Source organism: Rhineura floridana, chromosome 16, assembly GCF_030035675.1.
Source record: "Rhineura floridana isolate rRhiFlo1 chromosome 16, rRhiFlo1.hap2, whole genome shotgun sequence".
In the NCBI taxonomy this organism is placed as follows: Eukaryota; Metazoa; Chordata; class Lepidosauria; order Squamata; family Rhineuridae; genus Rhineura; species Rhineura floridana.
This window is the reverse complement of record NC_084495.1, coordinates 29,154,222-29,178,796: the sequence shown is the minus strand read 5'-3', so window position 1 is coordinate 29,178,796 and position 24,575 is coordinate 29,154,222. Positions and strand designations below refer to the sequence as shown.

The following is a 24,575-nucleotide window of genomic DNA, read 5'->3' as shown; positions in this document are numbered from 1 at the left end:
TTGATACCAAGCTGCCCGGCTCACTGCTGATACCTGAGCCTCCATGGACAGCTGGGAGTCAAGAATGACCCCGAGGCTGCGAACCTGGTCCTTCAGGGGCAAACTAACCCCATTCAGCACCAGGTCAATATCAGAGCGGAGGAATCATCTTACCCGCATCATGCCAAAAGCAGCAAGAGTCTCCTACAACAAGAATAATAAGTGAATGATGAAACAAAAGAGATTATTTAAATTAAGGGTGGGAACCTTGGCCCTGCAGATGTTGCTGGACTATAGTTCCAATCATCCCTAGCCATTGGCCATGCTGGATTCCAGCAACACCTGGAGGGCCACTGGTTGCCCACCCCTGATTTAAATCAAGAGTTTGATCTTAGGATTTTGAGTCCCTCAATATATATTTTCAGTTTGTGGCACCACACTGACACCCCCCCAACTCACCCACTCCCCAAAACACAGACATAAAAGCCCTGCTAGATCAGACCAAATGTCTGTCTGGCAATGGGTGCAGAACTTGTAGCCCTCCAGATGTTGTTGGACTCTGATTCCCATCAGGTCCAACTGGCATGGCCAAATTGTGGAGGACCACTAGTTCTCCTCCCCTGGTCTAATCCATTTATTTTGTTTCCAACAGCAGTCAGACAGATGCCTCTGGGAAAACCACACAGAGGACATGAAGACATCATCTCCCCGTTTGCAGACTGCAGGCTTCACAGGCCAAAACACTGCCATGAATGGCGGGGCAGAAGGTATCCAATCTACAGGAGATTCAATGAACAGCGAGCTGCCAATATGTATCTATGTATGATCACTGTACTCTGCAGCAGATGGCTTCCTTCAGATACTATCTTATTAAGAGGTCCACTCCCCACAATGAATCAGGCCTTTAGTGTGGTGGGACCTGCTCTTTGAAATTCCCTCCCATTAATTATCAGACACTCAACGTCTCTGTTGACTTTTTGGTGCCTGTTTCAACCAGCTTTCCAAGTGAATTTTTTAAAATCATAGTCAATATCTGAATTTATTTGAATTTGTTTTATATATGCAACTGTTTTATATGAATATATGTATTTGTTTTAATTTTAATGCTTAATAGTTTTTATATATGAAATTGTGTTAACTGTTTTATCTATGCAATTGTTTTGTGTATGGCTTTTACTGCATTGTGAAATCACTATGAGATGCTTCACAGAAAGAGATTCATGAAACGTATTAGAGAGCACTATGATATACAGACAGCAATCTGGGGGTTTCAGCCAAGAGGTCAGTGTAGAAACAGTGCAGCTATGAAACAGAAAGGCAAAACAGAACTAGGCTCAGCCTCTGGTAAGCAATTAGCATGAGCTAGAAACATGAAATCTGGGAATCGATAGTAATCTGAGGCTCTTCAGTCAGTTTCCCTTCTTGGGGACCTATCAGAGGTGCCAATGGTACCGCTTCACTTACCAATTATAGCCCAGCCCTGAAGAGGGCTCTTAATACATCTCAAGTGACTTAGGAGTGACTTTATCCCTGCAGAACAGAAAGAGCCAGGCTTTGTTTCTCTGATGCACACAAAGTTCTTTTTCTTTTCCTTTGAACTGGACTTCAAGATCTTCACTGGGAAGCTTCTATCAGTTTCACAGGGATTGTGCAGGAACACTACCAACTAATGGTAAAATTAGTGCTGTGTCAGAAATTTCTTCTTCATTTTGTTTACAGTTCTCCATCAATTAATGAGAACAGAAATTGCACTTTAAAATTGTTGTTATGTGCCTTCAAGTTGATTACAACTTATGGAGACCCTATGAATCAGCAACCTCCAATCGCATCTGTTGTAAACCACCCTGTTCAGATCTGGTAAGTTCATGTCTGTGGCTTCCTTTATGGAATCAATCCATCTCTTGTTTGGCCTTCCTCTTTTTCTACTCCCTTCTGTTTTTCCCAGCATTATTGTCTTTTCTAGTGAACCACATCTTCTCATTATGTATCCAAAGTATGATAACCTCACTTTCATCATTTTAGCGTCTAGTGATAGTTCTGGTTTAATTTGTTCTAACACCCAATTATTTGTCTTTTTCGAGGTCCATGGTATGGGCAAAGCTCTCCTCCAACTCCACGTTTCAAATAGTTGATTTTTCTCTTGTCCGCTTTTTTCACTGTCCAACTTTCACACCCATACATAGAGATAGGGAATACCATGATCTGAATGATCCTGACGTTAGTGTTCAGTGATACATCTTTGAATTTGAGGACCTTTTCTAGCTCTCTCATAGCTGCCCTCCCCAGTCCTAGCCTTCTTCTGGAATCTGAAAATTCCCAAAAGGGAAATAAGAATTTCTGTGAAATTTTCATGGGTGGGGTGCAGATTTTTGTTGTGCTTGTTGTGCTTACTGAACTTACATAGTGGCTGAGGGCTTTAGTGATCCTTCTTTCATTCTTCAAATCATCTCTCCAGGGGTCTGCATTCTGCAGGCTTCCTGGGTGCCTGCGCCTCATTAAAAACCCATGACAACCTCAACTGGGCTTTCCTATAAACACAGGAAGATGGAGCAGCTGTCTACCATGCTCCCGCCAGCTGTTCATCGTTATTTTTAAAAGTGAAGTCTTTTTATTTTTAAAGAAATCAGTGCAGAAAAAAAATTAAAAGGTAAAAGGAAGTATTCCCCTTAAAAACAAAATCAGAAAGCATAACAATCTCAGGTTCTCCGTAACCAGCCTCCCTGGCTTCCTGTACTTCACTTAAAACCCAGGGGAAGATGTCATGAGGTAATAACACCCATGGGACTTTTTCAGCTCAGGAAGCACTGGCTGCAGGCCACTGGACAAATGTTTAATGCAGTGTGGGGAGCTTTGGCCCTCCAGCTGTTGCTGAACGACAAGTCCCATCAACTCCAGCAAGCATAGCCAAAGTCCAGGGAAGATGGAAAGTTGTAGTTTAGCAACATCAGGAAGGCCAAGGTTTCCCACACATGGTTTAATGTAAAGGTAAACACGTACATACCAGCCTTGGCCACCTCACACCAAACTTCAATCCCACACCTACCAGAATTATAAAGACATTCTAAAGAAATCTCCAAGTGCCCTGTGACTGAGAGAGAAAGATGGAAGCTTCTTCAATGTGGGAGGAAAACTTTCAAGAAATTGGAGGTCAGGTTTGGGCACAATGATAGGTGATACGAAACCAGCCCAGTTTCTTTGATTTCTCCCACAGTCACATTGTATTCCATTCCTGTAATAAATGGCCAGTCTGATTCAGACATACAGCTAAATTAATGTATGGCATAGGCAAAACTAAACCACAATGCTAGCGGGGCCTCTGGAACTTATTTCTCTTTGTCCCTTACCCATGAGCATTAATTCAATAGCTCTTTTAAAAAAACAGAACGTCACTTGCATAATCAGATAAATTATTAGAGGACTTATAAATCATTACCACCTAATATGACTGCAGGCAGAGTCAATGCAATTTGCAGATAAATATGAGAAATGACTGCTACTTTTTACTGAATTAAAACTGGCAAAAATTCTCAAATGACAAATGATTAAGGGAGCCTACCATTTATTTGTGAAGGAAAAGGGGATGGAAAGCAGGCAAAAGGCAGGAATAAATCTCCTTTTTTAAAAAGTTTGCTTGCAGCTTGTCTCAAAAACTAAATATTAATCACAAAATGAAAATCCGCCAATATTAATTACAGATTGGGTAGAAGCAGAAAATTGAAAATGTGCTGTAAGTTTTAAGAGATCATTAATAAGCTTTTCCAGAAATGAAATGCTGGCTAGCTATAAAAAGGTAGACTATGAAGCCGCTGGAAACTAAAAAGTATATATATATCGCCTCTAAGAAAAAGAAGTCTACGTAATGGTGGCCTATATCAGCATCCCGAAGAGCAGTTCTGTAGGACTTTGTTATGTCCTCCTTGTCATCTCAAGGCTCGATAGGAGAAACTCGGCACCCAAGACTCCATCTTTCAACCAGTTCTATTGTAAACAAAGTGGCACCCGGAGCAAGTTGTAACAAACAACAGCTTTTAGCACAGATCCAGCTGTGCGGCACATGGTTAACTTCATAGTGGGCCCTTCTACTGCCTTCTTAAGGCTAAGAAGGATTGGTGGCATCTCAAGCAATGGTCAATACAGTGTTCTATCTCTTCAGTCAGGAGGTTGTTCCCTGAACTGGGCCTTCTCTTACCCAGTGGTGGCTGAAGCCCATTGGAATTGGTAGGGCAGCAAGCAGGGAGTCCAACAGTAGGTGGAGTCAGAGACAATGAGGGGCAGAGCCAGAACCAATGAGAGGCACAGCCAGGTAATTGCAGTTTTGTCCTCCTCCTCTGACACTTCCATTCTGTAGAAGGGCAACATTGAGACAGAGGAGGAAGCTGACAGACAATGCTGAATATAAGTAAAAAGGTAGGCAGGAGGGTTGGGGGCAGGTTGAGGTTGGTGGGGCACTGCCCCACTTGCCCTAATGGACCAGCCTCCACCCCTCTTACCTAGGAAAAGGATCCAGTATGCACCTACTCAGTCCTTTTGTATGTAGGTGTATTGCTCTGAGACCATCCCACTCTCTCTCCACTTCCTCTTCCTCCTGTGTTCCTGTCACATCTTCCTTTGTTTCCTCATTCTCCTCCTTCCCCCTAGACCTACCTATGCATCTTAAAGCCCAACGTCTTTGGCTTCACCCTTCTTCTCTCTCTTCCTCCATTGTTAAACCCCAAGGGGCCTTGGTCCTCTTCTGTTGATGGCCCACCAAATTACTTCATCTTTCAGCAACTCTCTCATACTGGCTTCCTCCCAGCCATCTAGGAGAGTTCCAGTGATCTAGATTCTAGAACACTGGTCTTCATCTAGCTGGTTGGGATCTACCACCAGGCCACAGCCTGACCTAAGATGGGTCACAAAAGCATCACTGCACCATACAACTATATGAAAGTAGTGAGTCCCCAAATGTATGTTTTGATTAAAAGGTGGCCCATGGGTCTGAAAAGGTTGAAGATGCTCTACAACAGGGACAGGGAATGTTTTTGGACTTCCACTCACATCATCCCTGACCATCTGACCACACAGATAAGGGCTGATGGGAGCTAGAGTCAACCAACATCTATAACAGAAGCTGGCCACCCTGCAGAGAGAATGAGACTACACAAACTCCTATTGCTGCTCCCATGCAGACAACAAGACTGCACAGACAAGGCCTGCAGCAGCCTGAGAGAGAAACACACAAACAAAAAGGAACAGCAGGACTGAGAATGAGATGAGCCTCTAAAGCAAGGAGACTGTAGATTACAGCCAAGCCTAAGTGAAACCAAAGCCACAGTGATTTCTTGACAGGATTGATTAACAAGCACAGCTCAGTGGCAGAACATATGCTTTGCAGGCAAAAGCCCCCAGATTCAATCCCTGGCATCTCCGGTTAAAAGGATCAGAAAGGAAAGGATGGGAAAGGCCCCTGCCTGAGACCCTGGAGAACTGCTACCTGCGAACTCATAGGGGTGAGAAGAAATTCAACTCGCTTTCAGCCTGCCCAATTTGAACTTCCCGAAACCATGCCCAAAGTGAAATGCAGCTATCCTTTGGAATTTGCACTTCTCCAAATGTTCTCATGCAATCCTCCAGCCAAAACAAAAACAAAAAAAGATAGCAAAAAATACATATATGGTATTATGGGTAAGTATAGAAAAAATGCATATATTCATGAAAATAACATGTAAAAATGTGTTATATTAAGCAAAATTACACAGAAAATGTGCATACTAGGAAAAATTTGCATTAAAATCCCAACAAATTTTCATGCCAATTTTTTTTTTTAAAGTTACAAATTGATGAGGAAATGGGGCAAAATGTTCTTAATACTGGGGAAATGAGAAACAGAAATGGACAGATTAATCCATCCCCATCTTTTTTTATTAAGCAATTTACATAACTAGAGGTGGTCATCTGTACCGGCCTGGACAGAGGGCCTCTGCCTCCAGATACACTTTTTTATTGTGCTTTCATTATGATTACCTTTTCTATTATACTATATTTATACCCCGCCTTTCAGCCAAAGGCCCTCAAGGCAGCTTACAAAAAACACAAATATAAAAATAAAATATAAAATACATCAATAAAACAATACAATTTACAAAATACAATTTACATAAGCTAAATAACTGCTCTTCGGCTAATGGCAATTCGTGCTCATGATAGCTTTGGGGCAGTCATACTGGAACCCACTTTTTATACCGTTTGCTTCTGCAAACATTTCAGGATGGACATGTTGCTTTATTTGTAATCTGTGCATATTCTGCTGCAATCCTGTAACTTTTTATACCACAAATATTCCTGTTTCATCCCACTTTTGTTGCACAGCAGCACAAGCATGCCCCTCCAGATGGCAATCATGCAATCACATTAGGGAAACATCACAGAACAACTAATAAAGTGGAATGATGTGTGGACAGTCCAGTATAAATCCACCACTAATGCAGTATTATTGCATCAATAACACGTTGCAAAATGCGCACAAGCACACACAAACACCAGTCTGGAGCTCCATCCCCAAGCTTAACAGATTGTTCTCTACTGGACTCTTCATACTGAGTAGCACATAAGAACATAAGAAGAGCCTGCTGGATCAGGCCAGTGGCCCATCTAGTCCAGCATCCTGTTCTCACAGCGGCCAACCAGGTGCCTGGGGGAAGCCCACAAGCAGGACCCGAGTGCAAGGACACTCTCCCCTCCTGAGGCTTCCGGCAACTGGTTTTCAGAAGCATCCTGCCTCTGACTAGGGTGGCAGAGCACAGCCATCATGGCTAGTAGCCACTGATAGCCCTCTCCTCCATGAATCTGTCTAATCTTCTTTTAAAGCCATCCAAGCTGGTGGCCATTACTGCGTCTTGTGGGAGCAAATTCCATAGTTTAACTATGCACCTCTCCTCGCATGGAGATTAATAGCATGTATACTGTTTAGGTATGCAAAGGGCTGCACAGAAAATTCCTATTGCTGCTGCAAATACCTTGTAGCTGCTTAGGAAGGCAGATAAATAATATTTATGTGTGGTTATATGGCACTGCAGTGCAACATCCCCTCTTGGTAGTGCAGGTCATCAAGTCCTTCCTTCTCACCCTCGTTTGCTGTTTGCAGTAAACATGCCATCTACCTTGGAGAAATGTCCTCCAAGTCAGGAATTAATGTTATCATTCCCACTCACCCCCGCCTGTCACCTTGCTTCTTGCCTAAAAGGGAGACAGGAAGACTGGAACGAGATATGGCAGGAGGTGTGGAGTTGCTGCCCAACATAGAAACTCTGCGTCTCCTCCTCCTCTTCCCAGATGGCACCAGTTTGGGGGGGGGAGCAATTATCTCCTGCCCCATTGCTGGATCCAATGATGGCTGGTGCCCACTGGGACTGGTAGGGCGGAAAGCAGGGAGCCCAACAGTAGGTGGACCCAGAGCCAGTGACAGGCAGAGCCAACTCACTGTAGTTTTGTCCCCATCCTCCTCCCTGCTGAGCTCTATGGGGACAATATAGAGATGAAGGAGAAGGAAACAGACAGCCAGGACCACCCCCTGACATGGTTGTAAATAAGAAGGCAAGCAGGTGGAGGCTGGCTGAGGGCAGATGGAGGTTGATGGGGCAGGGCTCTATTTGCCCAAATGGGCCAGCCTCCACAGGCTGGATCCTGTGCTTATTTGGACAGGCATTTTTCACATACACAGAGTTCCTATACAGTATATGGCAGTTCCACAAGTGGTCCGTTCACTGGTGGTAGACTTGGGGCAGGAAGAGACTACTTTGAAGTTGGAAGGTGGTCAATTGGCTCATAGACATTGAGGTCCTTCCCTGTAATCTGCTCTGCTTTCTTTTTTGGGGTGGATGGGGGAAGATCTGTAGCACTCCTTACCACCTGGCTTTGACAAACGAACTAAAATGCTGCCCTCAGCCGTATTTTTTTTTAGTGTGTGTGTGTATTTAATGCCAGGGTCAGCACCAGAAAGCAGCCTGGGTGGGCCCAAGGTGAGGGCCCCTCCTTAAGGTTCGATGGTGAAGCTCCCAGCATCAGGTTGCAGGACTCAGTGACCCGATGCTGTCATGGACTACAAAGCGGGAGCTCCAATGGACCCCCATCCTCCAATACAGGCAGTGCCACCTACCTGTTACATCAACACATCAGTGCGAATGCCACACGTGCTGCACACATGGGTCTTCCATTACCCAAGACGGTGGTGGGGGCATCCCTAAGGGGTTGACGCCTCCGATGCCATCTTGTGCGATGGCAGGCTATACATACAGCATGCAGCGCGTGTGAGCATATGGACTGATGTGACAGGCAGCTGAGGTGGGCAGGCTTATTTAAGCCATGCACTGCCTGTATCAGATGGGGGTGTTTGGCCTTACAGCACTGTGGGCTTGGAGCAGGCTGGTGCCCAAGGGGCGAGTCATGCCTGGCACCGGCCCTGTTTAGTGCACAGATTTATAAAAACTACAGATGGCAAGCACCATCTTGAAAAGGCAATTACCGCTTTTCCTCGCATGTAGGAGAGAAATGCCTTTTCTAATATCAATTATTATAGAACTTTAGATTTGGAAGGGACCTTGGTGGTCATCTAGCCCAGTGCAGAATGCAACTACAGTATCCATGACAGATGGCTATAAGTCCAAACTCTGCTTAAATAATACCAGTAAAGGAGATCCTACCACTTCTCCAGATAATCTTTCTACTGTCAAACAGCTCCTGCAGCTTTCTAAGAAAAAAAAAGGTTGTATCCAATGCTATTTCTACTCAGAGTAATCCCACTGAAGTTAATACACATGACTGACTTAGGTCCATTAATTTCAGTGGGTCTTCTCTGGGTACAACTTAGTTGAATACAACCCATTGCTTTATCTGTATGCAAATTTAATCAATGTAATAATTAACTACAACTCACACAATTAACAAATTGAGATGCTTCAGTATGGTTGCAGCCCTAGTATGTACATGTGTTTGTGGATATGAATGTAATCTACGCTATGAAAAGGGGGGGAAACAGGAATAATTAAGGCCTTGAGTGACCCTTTGCATCTGAAAGTTCAGTCTTCACCCAGACATAATTCTCTGAGCTGAGCAATTCACTGCACCCATCCTTTATTTCATTTGGGATCAGCTAATGGACACAGTTTGGCATTGCTTAGGCATTCTTCATACCTGCTTATTTTTATGCATTATAAGATCATGCAAAATAAAGTCAATATATATATTCCAGTAGAAGGTTTTCACTCCCTAATAACTGGACAGGTCTACTGGCTTGTCTGTGCAACAGTTCTTAGCCTTGGTAAGTTGACATACTTAATTTGATTAATTTATTGATCCAGCCCAGAAGAAAAAAAAGCATTCTCCTTTAAACAGATTCTTCATCATGTCGAACTATGGGACTAAATGTCATTTTTAAAAAGACAGATCTGAAATTTACTTAGAGGCTGATGTGCCACCTGTCTAAGATACCGCATGCGAATCAAGATTAAATACAGTTTGGTGGCTTGAAGTTACGACCAAGAGGTCAAGTCATAGTGACCTATTTTCTTACTGTCTGTTCCACTTAGTGTGACTTTTGAAATGAATATATCCTGGTGCTCAGACCTCAAGGAAAAAGGAGATATGTAGAAATGTGGCATGATCAAGATTCTTTTTTTCTAGTTACGTCTTTTTTTTTATATCCCACATGACTTGGCTCACTAAATTCTTACATTTTCCAAAATGTTCAACGTTGGCTATATTGAACAATCAAACCAATATTTTATTTTCTTACACACACACACAAATAATAGCATTAAATATATTATTAAATGTTAAAAATCTATGTCAACTAAAAGTATTTCAGGAATCTCAGACGGACAACAGTATGGTCTAGTGGTTAAATGTTGGATTTGGCTACAGTAGAGCTAAGACACCTGTGGCATTCCCAATATTGCCTGACTACAACTCCCATCATCCCTGACCACATTGGCTAGGGCTGGTAAATGCATTTTTGTACACATTACTTGCCTGGAGCCCTGTGCTATAGAATTTGGAGACGTGTGCATTTCAAAGGACAGATAGTTTTCGGTTCATGTATTATTTCAGAAAGTGTGAATTAGGTAGGTTCACCTTACAACCTACCTAAATCTACAACCTACCTAATACAAAGTGAATTGCATTTCTCCCCCATCTTTATCAGTGAGGTGAGGTGGGTAGCACTGCCTTCTTGGTGGTGGTACTTGCTTAAGGAATGCCCTCACCCAAGAGGCTCACCTGGCACCTTTGTTATGGTCTTTAAGAAACCAGATGAAAATGTTTTGTTCCCTCTGGCCTTTTTATTATAATGGATTCATTTATTGTAATGCTTTCCTAGCTTTCCCTTGGTTTTCTTCTGATTTTAAATAATTTTTGGCAGCTGTGGTTGTTGCTGCCTTTAACTGTTTAGATTTACTCATAATTGAGTTTTAATGTTTTTACAGAATTATAAAATAGTAAACTTGCAAGGGACCTATAAGGCCATCAAGTCCAACTCCAGCTTGATGCAGGAATCCAACTTAAAGAGTACCTGACAGGTGGCTGTCTATCTGCCTCTTGAATGCCTCCAGTGTTGGAGAGCCCACCATCTCACTAGGTAATCGGTTTCATTATTATACTGCTGTAACAGTTAGGAAGTTTTTTCTGAGTCCAGCTGAAATCTGGCTACCATGTCCATACAGCACTATATATCCCACATTGGCCCAGTCCAACATGTCACTAGGTAAAATAAGCAGCAGTTATTGCACTCTATACTCTCAGGAAGGTTATGATCTAGAAGAGCAATCCAATCCAGATGGAGGAAAGATAAACACATCCTATTTTTATCCCCTCATCCGAGTCTGTCTGCACTGAGCAGACAACCAAGGAAAACACATTGCAAATGTTTCATTCCCCCAATGAATAGTAACCAACTGTTAATCTTTAGAGACATCCTGTATTCAGGGCTGTAGGTCATTCTATATCAAAGAGAAAGCAAAATAATAATAATAAAACCCAAAATTTCACACCAAGGAAAACAACTTTTGCCTACAAGAAGTTACATAAAGTTACTTGTTTATCTTGCAAAGTTTACTTTACTCCCTCAATTCAGAGATCGTCAAAGAGTTTTGAATAATTTGGGTACAGCCAACATTTCTGGAATTTTTTTCAGCATTCCGGGGTAGGGGAGAGAGAAACTGCCCCAGGTTGGGTGAAACTCCATGAACTTTAGAGGGGAAAGGGGAGAAGGGTTTAACTTACCATACTTTAAACAAGGTGGGAAGGTTATTTATTTTTCCTGCTTTAAAAAGCTTGGGAAACCCTTATGCAGCCTTCTGACCCCACCATCTACCTTGCTGTGGCTGGGCCAGAATGCCCATGAGAGGCAAAATCACTTTAGCACTTATTTCTACAGTGCCTAAGGTAGCAAAACAAGGATGGGGGGGGGGGCAAGGAGGATGCAGACACAGGAACATAGGAAGCTGTGTTATACAGAGACAGACAATTGGTCCATCTTGCTCAGTATTATTTACCCTGACTGGCAGCAGCTCTCCAGGGTTTTAGACAGGGAGTTTCTCCCAGTCCAACTTGGAGATGCTTGGGACTGAACCTAGAACCTTCTTAGAGTTGCCAGGTCAGAAGCATCCCAAACCCTGAGATTTCAGGGCAGGCCCTAGTGATGTCATTAAGCATGACATATAAAGCATCAACCACAGTTGCTTGGAGCATACCATTCAAACAAAAACATTGCTCTGATTGGAAATTAAGATTGAAATCTTAGCTAAAAGAGGGTATTCTCAGGTCCACCTGAAGTGATTCCTTCTCACCTGCTTAGGAGCCTGGGTAAGGAACATTTAATCTAGCCTACTTGGTCTGGCAAGAAGGGTTTAAGTGCCCCCAGGCCAGGCCAGTCACCAGAAGGCCATTGTAGGAAGAAGGGAGCCTAATATTGTGGAGATGGTAGATAGGAGCACTCAGGAGTAAATATGGATGCCCCTGAAGGCTGCAATTCTAAACACACTCAAGGATTAAGCCCCATAAAACTCAACAGGGAATTCTTCTGAGTAGATATGGTTAGGATTGTGCTGTTGGTAAGGCTTGACTAAGGATACTCTGCAAAGATATCCATATCAAACCAGGGTTGGCAACCCCCTGCCTGGAATGCCCTGTCCCTGCCTTTTAACATGGCAGCTGCAAATTTTTTTAAACACTTAACCTTCAGTGAGTAAATGAGTAAGAAGAGTATCTACCCTTTTCCTGCCTACCCTGTGGGCTGCTATAAACTCACTTTGACAGCCAACACAATTCCAGTGAGAAATAATTGAGAAAACACACACATGGTTTGGTCTACCTTCACAGGCAGTAGTTTGGGAACAACCGCAATTGAAGCCACACTACCCAGTATGGGAAATCTCTTTTACCACTATTTGGCGAGAAACAAACCGTCATGCAACCAACAAGGTGCATCATCAGTGGCTTTAAGGGGGTTGAGCTGGAGTGCATGGAACCACTATTGTTGCTTCTATGGAAGTAAGGGAGTGAGATCAGAGGTAAATGAAATGCAAGTAGAAAAACAATAACAAAAACAAAAGATAGTGATGATTTCCTAAATGCAATACCATACCAACCACAACAAGATCCCCATGATTAAGGCAGAAAACACAGCATCCCACATCCAGTCAGATTCCTAACCATAAACCGAAACTAAAAAAATCCTGACAGCCAGTCAGCCAACCTGGCCTGGGGACTGTAGTTAGTGCGGAATGCTGTGGCATGATTGCTGACATGAGTGAGACCTTATTAGCACATAATACCTCTGCTCCGAAATCTGCCCTGGTTGCTGATTTACCAGGCCAAGTTCAAGGTGTGCTTTCCATGTTATGGGTGCCACATGGTACTTATTCTGCTCTTATATGAAATCAGTCCTTTAGTGTGGCAGCACCTACACTTTGACATTAGGCAGACACCTTCATTGTACTCTTTTCAGCACCTGCTAAAAACATTTTGGACAGCTCCTTGAAAGTTCAGGCTAAATCCCAGAGTGGATTCACTGCCCTGCAGACATCGGATACACTAACCGCCACTGATGATGATGATGATGATTGTTGTTGTTGTTATTATTGTTATTATTGTTGTTGTTATACCACTTGATGCCCAGATGGCTTTTAAGTGGTTTACAAAACTTAAAAAAACAGATACACAATATTGTTAAAACACAGAATAATTGAAAAATACATCATAATTAAAATACACAATAAAGCAAATCCATTACAACATTAAAATATAAACCACCATGATTAAGAGGCAGACAGCCCTTGACAGTATTTTTTTAATGGAAAAATGCATGTATGTTATTTGGCAATTTTTGTGCATGACACAGAAAACTGGTGGGAATGGGGTAGACATTGTTTCAAAGATGATTACACAGAAGGTCTGATTGGGCAGAAATTGGGAGGGGAAACAAAGAGGAAAATGGGTCTATCTCTCAGCATCAAAGGGGAAGCTGCTGCTGAAAAAAGTGGGGGGATTACTATAAACTACGAGCTCATGTTGCAGAAATCCCTGGCTTTTCATGGCTGCATTGACTCTGCAGTTTAGAGTCATGGCAACTGACTGACAAGTACAGGATAAGGTTGTTCCACCTTACCTCCTCTCTCTCTCCATTACTAGTATTATTTGCTCCATCGTGTATTTGTAAAAATCTAGACAATTTTTCTCCCAAACTGTCACATTCCTGCATTTTCCTCAGAGTCATCCCTCTTTGTTTTCAGCTGTCGGTTTGCAGCAACAGCTTTTTAAACCTGCCAACACAATTGCAGTGCAAGCCTTTCAGATGTGAACTGTCGAAATGCTAATCTCTCGCCTGCCTGAAGAATGCCAGTTATCTGGTTGTTTATCTGGAAATATTTATCCCGCCTTTCAGCTGAGGTAGGTGGTTTTCAATAATTAAAAGTTAACTCCAGGTTGCAAACTGCTAGGCACAATAGAAAGCAGAGAGCTAACACAATAAAGTAAAAATCATAGCACAGAGCTTACGTTGGAAACGGCTAAAATAAACTAATTGACGAGGAGGTACAAAGTGTCACATCAAAGACCTGAAAAAATAGAAGCTTTTTACAAAGCCATCAAAGAAGGGGAAGAAATACCACAATCTGGAGAACCAGTGTAGTGTTGCCAATGGAGAGCCAGCGTGGTGTAACTGTTAGAGTGCTGGACTAGGACCTAGGAGACCAGGGTTCAAATCCTCACTTGGCCATGGAAACTTACCAGGTGACATTGAGTCAGTCACTGTTTCTGAAACCCACTTCACAGGATTGCTAAAAATTACTAAAAAAAATAAAATAAAGCATTCCAGCAGCTGCATTTTGTACCAGCTGAAGTTAGTGACATTGTCACTGTCTGCATTGCTTGTCCACTCACACCACACACACCACACCTCATGAGACATCTTGTCAGTTACAATGCCACATCCTGAGCCACTATCATTAGCAGCTGATTCTCATGGGAGTTTTTAGGGAAGGGACAGAGGTTTTTTCCTGTTTTTAATTAAGGGAGCAAATGAAAAGTAACAGTGGATCAGAGAGGTCAGCTCTTTCTGGAAGCTGTTCCAGAGTGAGGGGCTCACCGCAGCATTTCTATGTGCCAATCTGAACATTAAGATCTTAAATGGAGGAGTTCCTGCAGGTGCCTTCATTCCCTGAATCAAAGTGGGTGGCTACCAGAGCCTGTGCCTTCTCAGTGATGGTACTCCAGTTGCAAAGGTTATTCACCAGGTATACAGCTGCTGGTCTAAGTTCAAACCCTGCCATGGACAACTGAAATGACCTTGGGGTAACAGAACTGGAAAAGACTTTTACTTGAGTCTGTTTCCAATTAAAGCAAACAACGAGAGACTAACGGGAACAATTGTATGACTCAATTTGTAGGGCATCTTCATATGAGATTCATGTTTGTGTTAGTAACAAAAGTAACAGGGGATAGTCTTTAGTCATGACCTCCATTTTAAAGCAAAACACATACTTTATTTTGTTTAGAATGCTTTGTAAATCTCAGGAGAATGCATACTATATTTCAATTATTTAAGGATCTGCTAACATTCTACAAGGCTCCTGGCAACTACCTATTTCCATTCTGAATTTATGGCTATATATCGCATACAGAAATCCACACATTTTGCTTATTCTTATTAGGACAGTAAAATCTGTGAAGGCGCTCACGCATGGGGAGGGTGGTGGGGGAAGCCCATTTCCTTTAAATGACACAAAATAACTGGCCTAAAAATGTTGTGTGAATACGTTTCACAGGGTTTCTCTTTTACTACCATGTCAAAACTGCAGGACTCAAAAATGTAGGCTGCGTTCCTTGAGAAATACTTTAATAATGCAGGACCTTACAAGGTCACTGAGAAAAACAACCATCTGTCTCTTTGAAATGCAAGCTCTCTCTACTCCCTAACATATATGTACCTATATTTTGAAGGTTATGGCAGGTTAATACATACCTTCAAGGTTAACAGCATAGTGCTGCAAAGTTAGGTTTGTTGGGGAGAGTTACCATCTGATCATTTTTTTCAGTCCTGTAGTCCCACAGGCGGAAGTGTCATACATGCAAATTGCTGGCAGAAGGGGTTCAACGTACTGTGGTCTCTGTGCAGGGTTAGCTAATGCGTTGCTCTCCAGATGTTAAAATGTAAAAAGAGCCCTGCTGGATCAGGCCAGCAGCCCATCTCATTCAGCATCCTGTCCTCAAATTCAGCAACTGGCATTCAGAGGTGTACTACAGCTTCCATCAGCTCTGAGTCCATTTCCCAGCTGGTACAGATGGCAGTTGAAATCCAACGACATTTAGAGGGCCACAAGTTACTCACCTCTGATCTAATGCAACTCATGGCCACACAATAGACACTTCTGCCATCAAAGAATAGACAGCTGGTTCACAACGTGTGGCACAACTGCTCACTGAGGCAGGGTATCACCAACACGTTACCCCACTGCTGAAAGAATTGTTCTGGTTGCCCATTAGCTTCCGGTCAAGTTCAATGTTCTAGTTTTGGTGTACAAAGCCCTATGCAGGTTGGGACCAGGATACCTGAAAGAAGGTCTTACCCCTTATATATCCAGTCGATCACTGTGCTCTGCAGGCGAGGGCCTCCTGCAGATACCACCTTATCAGGAGGTCCATTCTGCACAACATAGGAAATGGACCTTTAGTGCTGTGGCACAGACCCTTAGAATTCCATCCCCTTAAATATTAGACAGGTGCCATCTCTGCTATCTTTTTGGCATCTACTGTATTGAAGACTTTCCTCTTTCAACAAGCCTTTTAAATAGAGACCTTACCCCACCCTGTTTCTGTGCTGGAATTGCTTTTTAAGATGTTTTTAAAGATGTATCGTTTTAATGTATTTTTAAAGATGTTTTGTTTTTAAGATCTTTTAAAGTTTTTTGTTTTTAAGATCTTTTAAAGACTTTTGTTTTTAAGATCTTTTAAAGTGCTTCTAGTGTTTTGTTTTTTTTGCCACCCTGGGCTCCTTTTAGGACGGAGGGTGGGTTATAAATTTAATAAATAAATAAATCACCTTGCCCTGGCTAGGAATGAAAATCTTGGCAACAAGCATAGCCACACAGTTCTTTTCTAATTATCATCTTGATCTCAGCAAGAAGCAAGATCTTTCTTGTTCCACTAAAAATATTAACAATTCTCACATATTATAGGCATATTATACATATATATATTCCACGTTTCCTCAAGTAACCAGCACATAAACATACAATAATGCATACAACTGTATGAAAAAACCTTATATATTATCACTTAAAAACCTATGCTGCAGAAATGTAGTACCACATAGGGCTTCAGTCTTTTATATATATGATACATATAATGGGTTGCATCCAATGCCAGTCATAATGTTGCATCCAATGCCAGTCATCCAATGCCAGAGTAGCCACATTAAAATGAATTGACATGACTAACTTAGGTCTACTAATTTCAGTGGGGCTACTCTGAGTAAAACATAGTTGGTTGCAACCCAATATATACATATTTATAATTTTTCATATAATTGATCAGACTTTTTATATATATTTTAAAAAAACCCAACAATGTACAAGCAACTCGGACATAAGTGGGGGCCCTATGCAAGAGGCCATTTGAAGCAGGCAAACTTTGATTAGGTTGGAACATCCAAATTCTCTGTATAACCCAGCCTTTCCCAACTAGTGGGCCACCAGATGTTGTTGGACCACAATTCCCATCTTTCCTGACCATTGGCAATGCTGGCTGAGGCTGATGGGAGTTGTGGTCCAACAACATCTGGTGGCCCACTAGTTGGGAAAGGCTGATTTATACTCTCAAGTCTCTAGACTAGTGCAGGCTGATCCATTAGGGCATGTGGGGCACTGCCCCACCAACTTCAGTCTGCCCCCAGTCAGTCCATAGCTGCCTGCCTTCTTACGGACAACCAGCCCAGGGGTTGGCACTGGCTGTCAGGTTCCTCCTCCTCCTCCTCCTCAGTCATAGTGTTGCCCTTGTAGAATTTAGCAGAGAAAAGGATGGGGACAAAACTAGAATGAGATGGCTGTGCCTGTCATTGGCTCTGGCTCCACCTACTGTCTGGGCTCCCTGACTTCTCCCCACCACCACCAGACCCCAATGGGCACCAGCCTCCACTGCCGCACACACCCTTTTTGGCTTAGTATGGCTTCCATTCAGCAATGCTCGCTGAGGCTGATGGGAGTTGTGGTCCAACAACATCTGGTGGCCCACTAGTTGAGAAAGGCTGGTATAACCCATTTAAAAAGATTCCTCCTCCATCCCTAGCCTTGGCATGCAAGCTGCCCTGAGATCATTTGAGCTTCCCTGATCTCTTTGGTCCCAGCTTCCCAGCAGCCCCTATAAATGGAAACTGGAAGATGCTTTTGGCACAAGGAATATTCATTTGTACCTGCTAATTCTTCTCTTTCTTTAGCTCTGTTCTGTCTTGACCTTGCCTGCCTAGCTGACTTGTCTGCTTCGACCTGAGCTTTGCCCCTGACTAAGCTGCCCACTTGTGGTCTGTTCCCCTGGACCAAATTAATACCACACTCAATACATTGTCTTCTGATTGTCCAATCTTTTCTTTGAGCTTTGCTTTAAACTCTTCAAGGAAAAGGTTTCCACAATCGCTCCAAACTGTTGGTTTTGGCTGCACCCAGCATCTAAAACTCTAGACATTTTAGTCAGATTTGAGGCCTGAACGTCCAGAATCTGTGCCTAAATCCAAAATTAATCCAGATCAGCAATAAGTCTAATTAGGTCTGTCCAGAAGCCTCTGAGCCTGCTACGCTTAGCTGTTTCTGGCACAAACTGGTTCTTCATGCTTCTCACTTCTTATTGTGGGGCATCCAAGTACAGCGGAGTAACTGCTCACTATCACCCTAAGGACAACACAGCCTCCTTGCCCCCTGCCCCACAGGTAAGGAGACCACTTGCACATCACCACTTACCTCCCCCCAAAAAAGACAAAAGATTTTCATTAAAAGTGCATATGCTAATTTACATTTTGTAGGTGCACATTTAAAAATAAGTTACTATAATCTATTGGAAATGCAGTATATCTGAAAGCAGCTCACTAAGGTTCTCGGCAGATGGGTTGCTGTTGCATACCAGGAGGGGAAGAGCAAGGCAGCAGGTAGCAGGAGTGGTGCAAATGCAACAGCAGGACACATTGGCTCCACTGGTGAATGTTCACCATGCTGACTTCACCGCTGCCTTGCCTCTCTTCCTCCCAGGAAGCAACAGAGACCCATCTGTGCCTCCCGTCCACCCACCCACCTGCTTTTGCAATGACGGCTCCATGTCAGTGGGGCAGTGGAATCCGCTCCGAGTTTTACTCTGAACTTCCAAGGAGTTGTCCAAGGTGCTTTCAGCTCCTTGAAAGTTAAGACTAAAACCTGGAGGGGATTCCGCTGCCCCACTGACATGGAGCCACCAGCCGCCACTGTGCTTTTGAATACGTCTTACCATAGTGGGAAAGACCTGTGATTTTTTATTTATTTATTTATTGTAAAAAAAATGAGGTGCCAATACTCATATCTTGATAAAAGTACCATGGGTGCCAGCACAAAATGGCTGGCATGGGTAGCAAAAAAACAAAACAAAATCAAACCGGTGCTGACATTTCATACCGCTGAGTTACTGTCACAAAAACAGCTTTAGGGAACACTGTGACCAGATAACCTGAGCATCTTCTCAGTCGGCTGACTACTAACGGGCGGCTTCAGGGCCCTTGCCTGCTCTCACTTCCTTAGGCTCTCTTCAAACAGGGACCTCCTTCATAAAGAAAAAGGTCTTCTGACAGACCTTCAAATCCAGGACTGTCCTCTGTAATGTAGGACACATGGCCATCCGATGTCTCCTCACTCCCCTTTGACTAGGAGAAACCCTGTGGCACGGCTGTGTTTACCTTTGCCCAGGAACACGGCTAACACCTGTGGGGAGCCTATCTCAAAATTAGGGATGGGCATATCTCTCAGCTTCAGCTTCTCACTTTTCTGGTCTTGAGTTCTCCACATTTCCACATCAGTTTGTGATTTTTTAAAAAATAAATAAAAAATAAAGGCTTCATGAAAATTCATCAGCTTTGTAGTGCACTTTCCTCCTAACAGACATGTTTCTGTATGCAATTTTACCTTACACATTTTTTGCAAAGCAATTTCCCCTAACATAATGCATTTTGAACGTTATTTTATGCATATTATCTAGCATGTTCATTTTTGTAACCCATTACCAGGCTGGAGAACAGCACTGAAAAATTTGGAGAAGTATGAATTTTGAAGGATGGCTCTGTTTTGGTTCACATATAGTTCCAGAAAGTACAAATTAGCTAAGCTTGCCTTTAAATGGAAACTGAAACAAATTCCTCCCCTATCCCAACTCAGAATTAAAGTTCATCAGACAGTACATTTACTGAGGAGCATGGGTGGCAGTACTGCCCCAAAAAGGGCTCTGCTTATTGAAGAGAAGCCAGGAGGGTAAGAAGTTAAAAATGCTTACATCTGTTAAAAATATACCTGTAGATGTGTATTGTATATAGAGATAGGATAGACAGCCTATCAGAGGCTAAAATCCTATATTCCAAGGATGGGGAACATTGGCCCCTCCAAATGTTGTTGGACTCCAGTTCCAATCTGCCACAGCCAGTGTGGCTAGTGGTCAGAAATGATGGGAGTTGTAGTCCAACAACACAAGGGAGGGGATGGAAATTAGGGTTGTCTGGTTTTCTCCTGGAGACCCTAGATTTTTGGGGTCCTCTCTGGGTCACTGGGTGAGTCACCTTAATCACAGGACTCACAGCTTTCATTTAAAAAAGAAATTAAGTTTCTAGGTGGTCTGGTTCATGAGATATACACCAAAATGTCAACTACTTCCCCACAACTTGTGTTAAATGAGCTCATAGCTAGCTGCTCTAACCCCGCCCTTTCAGTTTTGTAGCCAATAACTGAAGTCAAGGGTGAGATTGACAAGGGATTTGTTGACCTCCAGGCAGTAGCAAGACCCTATTGCAAATCAAGAAAAATGTTATTCTTCCTGCTTACCTGAAAATCTCATAAATTGAATAAGGAGAGAGAGAGAGAGAGAGAGAGAGAGAGAGAGAGAGAGTTTTGCAGCCAACACCAGATGTAAGGATCAGGAATTTCCAGGCTTAAATTTTCTTCTAAAACTCACAGACTCTGCCCAAATGCAGTTACTCTGAGTCTTAGTATGACAACCAAGAAGGGAAACTCAGCAAAGGAAATTCCTTACCTTACAGCACCTTAGTACATCTGCCCATGTACATGCACAGAAGATAGCAGATCTAGCTAAAAGACAGCACATGGAGATCTGCGCTGATCATTGCAATGCATCAGTCAGGGAAAGTTATCCAAACAAAATAAGAGACTGAAAGCTCATTTTATAGTATAATCTTAGAAAGTTGAATAATCTTAGAAAGTGGTATAGCTATGTGAGTGCATGGCATGACTATCATGAAGGGACCCTGCACTTTTAAAGTTGACATTACACTACTGCTTGTGTTATATGGGAACTAATGTTCAGGTTTCTGGGTAAACTGGAAGTACCTTAACCATTTGGGGGTACACAAGCTCCCATTTCTGAAGAGAGACTTATAGCTATCTCCCCTTCAAACTTTACAGTTAATCATAATGCCTTACACTCACACACCAAATTTCAGATCTCTGAAATGAGTGAGTCAGTGGCTTAATCAGACATGCAGTTATAATCTTAATGGTTTCATGCAACTCCCTCCCAGTAGAAACCAGGCAGGCATGGTCCCTGCAAAGTGCCATACATCAGGTCCAAACAGTCTTATTCCAGGAGGCCTTTGCACCATGACTGGTTCTCTAACGTTATTTTTACTGATGTTTTAATCTATGTTTTAAATTTTGTACATTGTATGTTTTATTCTTTCTTCATAAGCTGCTTTGAGGCACATGAGAAATGCAAGGTATTTTTTTTAAAAAAATCAATGCTCTCTTTATATGGCAATGTAAACCAGCCCTGCTGCCTTTCTTCCCACTCCACTCATTCTGCTGAGTGGGGACCTGAAATCCCCCCCCAAATCCTGCCTCACTGGCATCACAGGACTCATTTTAGGAGCAACATCAATCCATGCTTTGACACTAGTTAACTGAATGAGCCCTGAACTTGCACAGTTCCTCTCTCCTCCCCTCTTCCCCTCCTGTTCTCTGCTAAGCTATTTACTTCCTAGTTTGCAGAAAACTATAGTATGGCATTATACCCAAATTGGCAATCCATGGTTTGCAGTTGCCCTGGAAACCAGGATTGTAAATCAGGTTTTGATGTCGGGTTGCAGGGAAACACAATCTATTGTTTGCCAGTGCAATCCTATACATGTCTGCTCGGAAGTCATTTATTTTTATTATTTATTTCTTACATTTATACCCCACCTTTCTTTCATCATAGAACCAATGGTGGCATGTAATGCCCAGGTAGTCTCCCATCCAGGCACTGACAAGCAGAGCCGGCTTCAAAGGGTGGCCTGGTGGGGCACCTGAAGAGCCCCTTGCTATGGTGGTGGAGTAGCGTTCCCCTTCCATGGCAGACTCCCTGCGGTGGATCACAGGGAGGGAGCTGCCTGCCCACCTGCCAGCCCTCCCACAACCCACTCGCTCACTCTCCCCCCGCACCTGCCCACTCACTCTCCGCCCACTCACTCGCTCGCCTTCCATCCCACCCCCACCTGATCCCTCGCTCACCCTTCCCCCTGCCCGCTTGCCCTCCCCCACCTGCTTGCTCACTTGCCCTCTCCTTCCACTCACTCGCTTGCTCACCCGCCATCCCACCCCCCTCGCCCACCCAACCTACCACTCCTCTGCCCTGGTAGGTAGGTGGGACGTGCAGGTGCCAAGGCCTAGGACAGGCTGGTGCGCAACGGCCCTGGCATGCCTGGGGCCAGCCTTGCTGACAAGACCTGGACCTGCTAAGCTTCAGTAAAGTGGAGTCATGTGCCTTCAGACCACACCCTGGGACCCAAGAAAGCCCCACTGAATTCAAAGGGGCTTCCTTACAGGTTAGTAAGTACAGGACTGAAGCCTGAAGCTCATTCCTGGACCATTCATGAAGTATCAAAACGTGTGTTGCATATGAAAAGAATCGGCAAGGAAAGCACATGTGTCTATTGTATATAAATGCCTAATCCTTTTCCCCATTAAACTCCAAAGCTCTTTACAAAGTATTTTAATACACTTAAAATTAAGAGCAAGAATGGATAAGACAGTTAAAAAAAACACAGTTCTGCCCCAACGCTGTATTAGATTAATAAGAGACGCCATTACCAAGGCAGCATCTGGCACCAAACAGAATTTGTTAGGAAAAAAATAACAGGGTCTATTAGATAGCAATCACCATTAAAATGTCATTATTTATCCACAATTAGCACTCCCTGGGACTCCTAGCATTGTAGCTGTAGTTCATTTGGAATACAGCAAATAAGTATCAGAAGATATTTGAAAAACTGAACAACTTGTTCAGTTGAACAACAACTGGGCTCCTACTGGGAGGAAGGGTGGAATATAAATCTAATAAATAATAAAAATAAACTTGGATCCAGGATACTTTAAGGACTGCCTGAGCCTTTCTATTCCAGCCCGATCACTGAGATATTCTGGAGGAGTGCTGTTAGTTGTCACTTGTGTTATAGGGGTCTCACAGGCCTCAGCCAGAAGTCAAACAATTAGCGTAGCTGGTCCCATGCTGTGGAACGCTCTTCCAGAAGAGATGCAGCAGGCATCCCCACTTTTGATTTTCAAGGGTTGCTCGAAGACCTTTTTGTGCCGACAGGCCTGTACAGCTGTTTAAAAACTGTTCTGAGTAGCCAGTCATTTTAGTGATTGTTTTGTGTTGCTTTTAAATGTTTTTATGTTGGTGTACACTGCCCTGATGTTTTGTGGGACAGCGGGATATACATACTTTAATTAATTAATTAATTAGATCTTGGACTACCTTGCTGGGTAATGCTGGATTACTTGCCAACATTTGTAGTTCACTGGTATTTACAATCTCCTGGTGCCAACTCTTACCTCAAAGTAAGGTTTTTGGAACAACTTAACAACTGAAGACAAACTTGTCAAAATGGGGGGGGGGAGTGGAGCTCTGTGTCAAAGCTTCCAAGGGGAATGGCTTCTCGGGCTTCCAAAAAGAAATAACTTGCTTGCCTGGATGGACAATTAGAAAGGGCTCTGTGAATCTGTGCAGGAACTAGCCTACTTGATCCACCCACTTCTGACTCTGGCCCCACCCACCACTGACATGTGGCCCTCTGAAAGTTGCCCAGAAGGGACTGTGGCCGTCAGTCTGAGAAAGATTCCCCAGCCCTGCACTAGAGCTCTCTGCCCCTCTACTTCCAGGGCCCATGGAACCATCATCTCACGTGCAAGTACAAACCATGATTTGTTCATCTTTTAGATTATTTCCTAAACACATCCAAAGATTGTCAGGCCCAAACTACATATCATCATCCAAGTATTTTTACTCTGCTCTTCTATCACAGAGCACCAAGCATGACTTCCATCAAAACAGGAAAATGGCATTCAATGCGAAATTAAAAACAATGCAACCAATCAAGTTACACTCTATTTAAAGCGTTGTGCGCGGACACACAGCAGCAGTAGCAGCAGCAGCAGCGGGGAGGCATAGGCAGGGTGCCGTTGTGCTCCTAGCTTCCCAACGTGAGGAGGAAGAGCCAATCCCATGTTCCTGCTGATGTGCCACCACTGCACCAGAACTTGGAAAAGTTACTTTTTGGAACTACAACTCCCATCAGCCCCAGCCAGCATGGCCACTGGATTGGGCTGATGGGAGTTGTAGTTCAAAAAAGTAACTTTTCCAAGCTCTGCACTGGACTCCCTGTGCCTTGCCTTGCCCCTCTTAGTAAGCAACAGGGACTCTTGGCCTGTGGCACCCTACCAACTGTTGCTGTATACACAAACACACATATATCAAAACAAGAATGTTCTGAATTTCCATCTAATAGGAAGTCTGACAAACCTATACCTGGAGGCTATTCCACAGCCACAGTGCCACCACAAAGAAGGCCCCATGCT

General features: G+C 43.3%; 1 protein-coding gene across 2 annotated transcripts in view; it reads right to left on the bottom strand.

Moving 5' to 3' along the window:
* Nucleotides 1-24,575, bottom strand: part of IL1RAPL2 (interleukin 1 receptor accessory protein like 2) — a 515,439-nt gene that overhangs the window by 374,347 nt on the left and 116,517 nt on the right. The window lies entirely within an intron of this gene.